Source organism: Rhipicephalus sanguineus, chromosome 1, assembly GCF_013339695.2.
Source record: "Rhipicephalus sanguineus isolate Rsan-2018 chromosome 1, BIME_Rsan_1.4, whole genome shotgun sequence".
Lineage (NCBI taxonomy): Eukaryota > Metazoa > Arthropoda > Arachnida > Ixodida > Ixodidae > Rhipicephalus > Rhipicephalus sanguineus.
The window spans coordinates 279,620,396-279,625,843 of NC_051176.1; the positions used below are offsets into that span (position 1 = coordinate 279,620,396).

A 5,448-nucleotide genomic window follows, 5' to 3' on the forward strand; every position below is an offset into this window, starting at 1 on the left:
GCGGTAAATTTCACCAGCTTTGGCATACAATTTCTACAGCTCCAATTGAGAACGCCAATTGTAGCTTATAGATCAGATTATCGGTTCTGAATATCCACGTTCGAGTTTTTCTCCACCGAAATTTCTGAAGTAATGCGCACCACATGACAATGCTGCCCATGACAGGTAGTGGGGCTAAAGCATGTCGTCAGTTTTGACGCGCATCCGAAAGTGTTGTTATTTCAGTACACAAGCCACAAATACAGGGGCGACGTGATGAACGCCGTGTACACTCAGACCAGGTTGCTGCGGTGCTGAAGAGTTCCAAACACGGGATATTCGAATAGAGTGCTGATTTTAGGTGAATAGAACTCTTTAGCACGACTTCCAGTTTGTTGCAGATCTTTGGGCAGAAATTATACATTTCTTCTTGTACACCCGGAGAAAAAAAAAGTCGGCGGTTTCGTCGCCTTTTCAAAACGAAAGGTCGAGCAAACATGAAAAGAAAAAAAAAGAAATCGTCGTCCGCGACAGGACTCGAACCTGCAATCTTCTGATCCGGAATCAGACGCCTTGTCCATTAGGCCACGCGGACAACACGCTACCCATATACCCCAATTTAATAATTTTGTTATATCTGTGTTCGTATTTTTTTTCTCCCTGTTTCATTGTGTGGATCTTTTATTCATTAGCGTACTCCCAGAGAAGGTCGGCGATGATGATGAAATAAACTTTTAATTTTCCGAAACAGTGTTCCCGAGCTCGTAAGCTCGGGGTCACCCTAGGTGGGAGGGTCCCTCAGTCCAGGAATCCTCTGGCCGCGATCGCCTCCCGGGCCCTGGCGACGAGTCCTCGTTGGTCGTCTAGGCCCCGTACGGAGATCTTAGCCTCCCACGCCGAGACATAGCACTAAGAAGCAATGCTGAGGCTTGCCGGGGTAAGTAGTCTACAGAAGCACCTACATCATCGTACGATGAGAAATAACTGAACACGGAATGTCGTTGGACATGTCTTCGCCAAGCCAAAGTACTTCAAGTTCTCTAAAGCAGGGTAGAGTTGTCGAAACTCTTTTCATAACCATGGTAACACAAATTATTCAAGTAATTTTCGTCCCTCTACACAGCCTGAACGCGTGCAGAAGTAAAATGGAGTAGAGGGAAACAAGGACTTTCAGGTTCTCTATCTAAACTAAATTTATCCAGTGTGCTTCAAGCAACGCGGTCAAATAGAGCAATTTCCGTTTGAATTTTCTGTGCAAATTGACAGAAGCTTCGAACAGTTTACACGAATAGCCGCGTGAAATCTGAGGATATATCGGATATCTTATAAATTAAACCTATATCTGAAGCCTAAGGCCTCACAAAGAGCACTTCCCTCTGCGGAAAGCGCTTGAAACTGAGAGTGATCGTCCATCGGCTGCCGCGGCCGTGCCATGTTCATCATGGTTCGTTCTGACCTCTGTTAATTTCGCAATTTAGCAGCTCATCACAAAATTTCAGGTATCATCAACCAGGTATCGAAACTAGGTGTCTTGGTTGGCCATAAGACCACCTATTCTCCTCTGTATCGTCCTGTGAGTAAGGATTCATCCTAACGACGTTTACGAGCGTAGTAGCCTGATACGGCTGAACTTGGACGCCATCGGAAGCTGTCATCGTTCGAACGAGAGAATAGGGAAAATCTTGTCAAAGCACGATAACCTCGCGGACGATGATTCAAGGAGCAGATACAATGCTTTACAGAAAGTCGGTGTTTATTCCTAACACTCGGCTTTCGCACACCTTATCTAGGATCCAGAAGAAATAACGTTTTTATAATTAGGAGAAGACGTTCAGGAGTCGCTAGTTGCTGTGCATGGTAACGCACGAGTATTTAGATGAAGCATCTACTATGTCTCCATTTGTGTGAATACTTTCAACGCCATTTGCGGCGCTACAGAGAGGACTGGTGTTACAAGTTCAAAATGGCAGTCTTGTTCAATCCGTTCGTCACATTGTCAGGCTCATGATGCCTTATATTGTTGTCAGTATGAAGGAAATGAAAAAAAAAGGCCTTCAAAATCTCATTCATTCATTCATTCATTCATTCATTCATTCATTCATTCATTCATTCATTCATTCATTCATTCATTCATTGAACATCGTAGGCCCATTCAAGCCTACACAGGAGAGGGCATAGGAGCTACAGAGGACTTCATGCTAATAAAGAACAAAGAAAAAAGCATAATACATTGTAAGCATAGGCGGACACAGCAACAAAGCAATAAATTAACAGTACATTTTAATATTTCAGTGGACATTTCAAAATTTATAAACATGTTTAGGAGAGAAATAAAAATAAGAATGCCGCGGTAAAAAAAGGTTATGCACTTTGTGGACGAGGTAACATAAAAATACACAGCACAACAAAGAAAAAAGGAAAATTCATTGGAACAAAACAGCGTGTAAATACAAGCGCGATGCATTTCTTTCGCATTTTATTGCATGTCAATCACTAGCTGCTTAGTGCAGTAACTTAAAATTAGATTTTAGTAGTGGTAAAAATGAGTCAACTAATTCAACATTGACAACTTCATTCGGCAGGTCGCTCCATATTTCGATAGGTAAAGGAAGGAGTGAATACGTAACAACAACAATAACCGTTGGGGTGTAACATCTCAAAACCATGATATCATTATGAGGAACGCTATAGTGGAGGACTCCGCAAATTTCGACCATGCGTGGTTCCTTAACGTGCACCTAAATCTAAGTGCACGGGCCTCAAGCATTTTCGCCTCCATTGAAAATGCGGCCGCCGAGGCCGGGATTCGATAACGAAAGACCATGCACCGTGGTGCGTCAAGGAGTGAATACTTAAACGTGTTATAGCGTGGGAGGAAAGGGCGTATATATATCTCATTGTTATTTCTACTCGAGTGACGTTTCGGAGGTTTCGAACATTCGTCTTTATTTTTATTTACCGAATTGTGGGAAAGAAGAAAAACAAACTTCAGGCCAGCTAGTGCCCGCTAGCCAGAGTTGCAACGCGGGCTTGCATACGGAGCGCCGCAATGCTCTCTCTCCTGGCATACTTTGAAATAGATCTAAGTGCCCTGTTATGATTTTTTTTCTAGCATGTCGGTTAAGTGCTATTGGTGCGGGTTCCGAACTATTCCTGCATTTTCTAGGATGGGTCTAATTAGAGTTTCGTACGCTGTTAGTTTCACCTGAGTGGAATTAATAGTTAGTTTTCGTCTTAAAAAGCCCAGTTGCTTGAATGCTGGTCTAGAAGTATAATCGATATGGACGTCAAACTTTAAAGATTGAGTTACCGTGACCTTCAAACACTTTACTGTATTTACCCGTCTGATACCTGTGCCGAAAAGCCGTGTATTCAAAATGCAGAGGTATCTTTCTATGAGCAATCGCAATGCCCATTGTGTTATCGGTGTTAAGTGTTAATTATTTCTCGGGAATCTTGTGGTCACTGCAGCACATGTCTTAAGCTGATCGATGCGCAGCACAATGGCGAATCGCATCGCTTTCTCTCTTTTTGCAACCACCGGGGCGTCAATTTCTCCAGACGCCGAGACTCGAGAGCCCGCATAGGGTAGCCATGTAAAAAGCCGAGCTGCATCCCTAAAGCCAGAATGTATGCCGCGGCCAAGCCGTACGCTTCGTGTATAAGCATTTTCTTATAGCGGTAACATTTCGACGGAAAGGACACATGCACAAATATTTGTAGGCACTCGTCCAAATTTGGTTCCTATAACCGCACGGAAATAGCGGTAATGAATATGATTGCAGCAAAAATATCGGAAATGGAATGATTGCATGCGATAACACAGAGTTGGTCAATAGTTTATTGCTTTGGAGAGGTCACTCCGTGTTGAAGAAGCAACGAAGAGTGGTGTCGGATCGTCGATCAACGGGCCCCTAAACCACTCCGGGTTCAAAAAAAAAAGAGAGGGGTTTCTTTCTCGCCTTCACGACACTTCTTACAGGCGCTTTCACCTCCTCGTCGTTTAGTTCTTCATAAAGCACGTGGACAATGGTAGCTCTAAGCGCTGGGCCTATCAGGATATCGCGTTTTTGGCTACACGCTGTTATCTGCGCTTGCCCAGTCGGAAACGCCCTAAACGAAGTGAAATCAGTTGATCGCGCACGATAGTCGAGCGAGATAAAACAGGACGGGCGCGTGACTGCGTGGTGAATCGTGCTAGGACACCATTCATAACTGGTATCCAACACATATGGGCGAATCGAGAGCTTGTACCCAAACGACGACACGTGAATCGCCGTGCTGACGTCACAAAGTACGCGACAAAAATGGGAAACTACAGCAGAGAAAAGCGCGCTCGCTCTTTCCATTTTCAGAGGTTGTTTAGAGGCCCTTTATTGCAGCCATTCGTAATGTTTCTTGTGCTGGAATTTCTTGTGGTCGCTAAGGCACTAGGTCCATGACTGAAAATTTCGCTGTCATAGAAAAACTAGGTATCGCTATTTGTCGGTCTTCCTTGTTTCAAGTTCGTTGATGCTTATGTGCCGCGTCTAAAGGTAGAACGCCAATAAAACAAGATTATTTTACAGAGATGCGTGGAAGGGCGAAGTTATATATATATATATATATATATATATATATATATATATATATATATATATATATATATATATATATATATATATATATATATATATATATATATATATATATATATATATATATATATATATATCTGTGCTAGTCCTTCTTCATCGCACCCACTTTCTTGGTGACGTGCCCGTGGGGTTTTCGCGAATTTTAACGTTCAGAAGTTGGCAGGTATGCATGTATACTCCACTCGTAAAGGGCGTACTTAGTACTCTAACGTCGCTCAAAGATACGTATATTGCACCGACGCCTGCAGACCATTTAGTTTTTAAAATTTTTCGTGAGCGTCTGAAAAATTGTTTTACAATGCCACATTCTCCCAGTGTGGTAGTCAGGAAGTGCAGATTTGTGGGCTTGTTGGTTATTTGCACAAATTGACACTACAGCGCTGGAATGACAGTGACGAGAAAGACGACCCGCCTGTTGCAGCTCTGGCGAGTAAAACACCGAGCATTGTTTCTCAGGTTTGCTGTAGATCGATATATGTGTTTCAGCGGATTTTACCCTTCACACTTATTCCTTGTACATAGACCTATGTCTCGCCAATTTTATGTCGGCCGGACCAGGCGGCCGAACGGACACACCACGCGACTCAAGTCCAGCGAAGACGAACTCGCTTATCGAAGCATGTCTACCCTCTATCTACATGTGAAAGTTGTGGTGCCACTTATCTATATGTTTGCAATGGAAGCAGTTACTGTTCGTGACACATATATTATTGGTGTGCGACACTACAACGCCAATGAACCATAAAATCGCACAATAAAAAAAGCAGGAAATAAAAGAAAGGACGAAGAAAGATGTCATAAAACTATTAAATCAGCGCGCTGACGACATCTC

General features: G+C 43.0%; 1 non-coding gene across 1 annotated transcript; it reads right to left on the minus strand.

Moving 5' to 3' along the window:
* Positions 1-501: 501 nt before the first annotated feature.
* Positions 502-574, minus strand: Trnar-ccg (transfer RNA arginine (anticodon CCG)). Its single transcript has one exon. It is a non-coding gene; the product is annotated as a tRNA-Arg (tRNA).
* Positions 575-5,448: the final 4,874 nt, after the last annotated feature.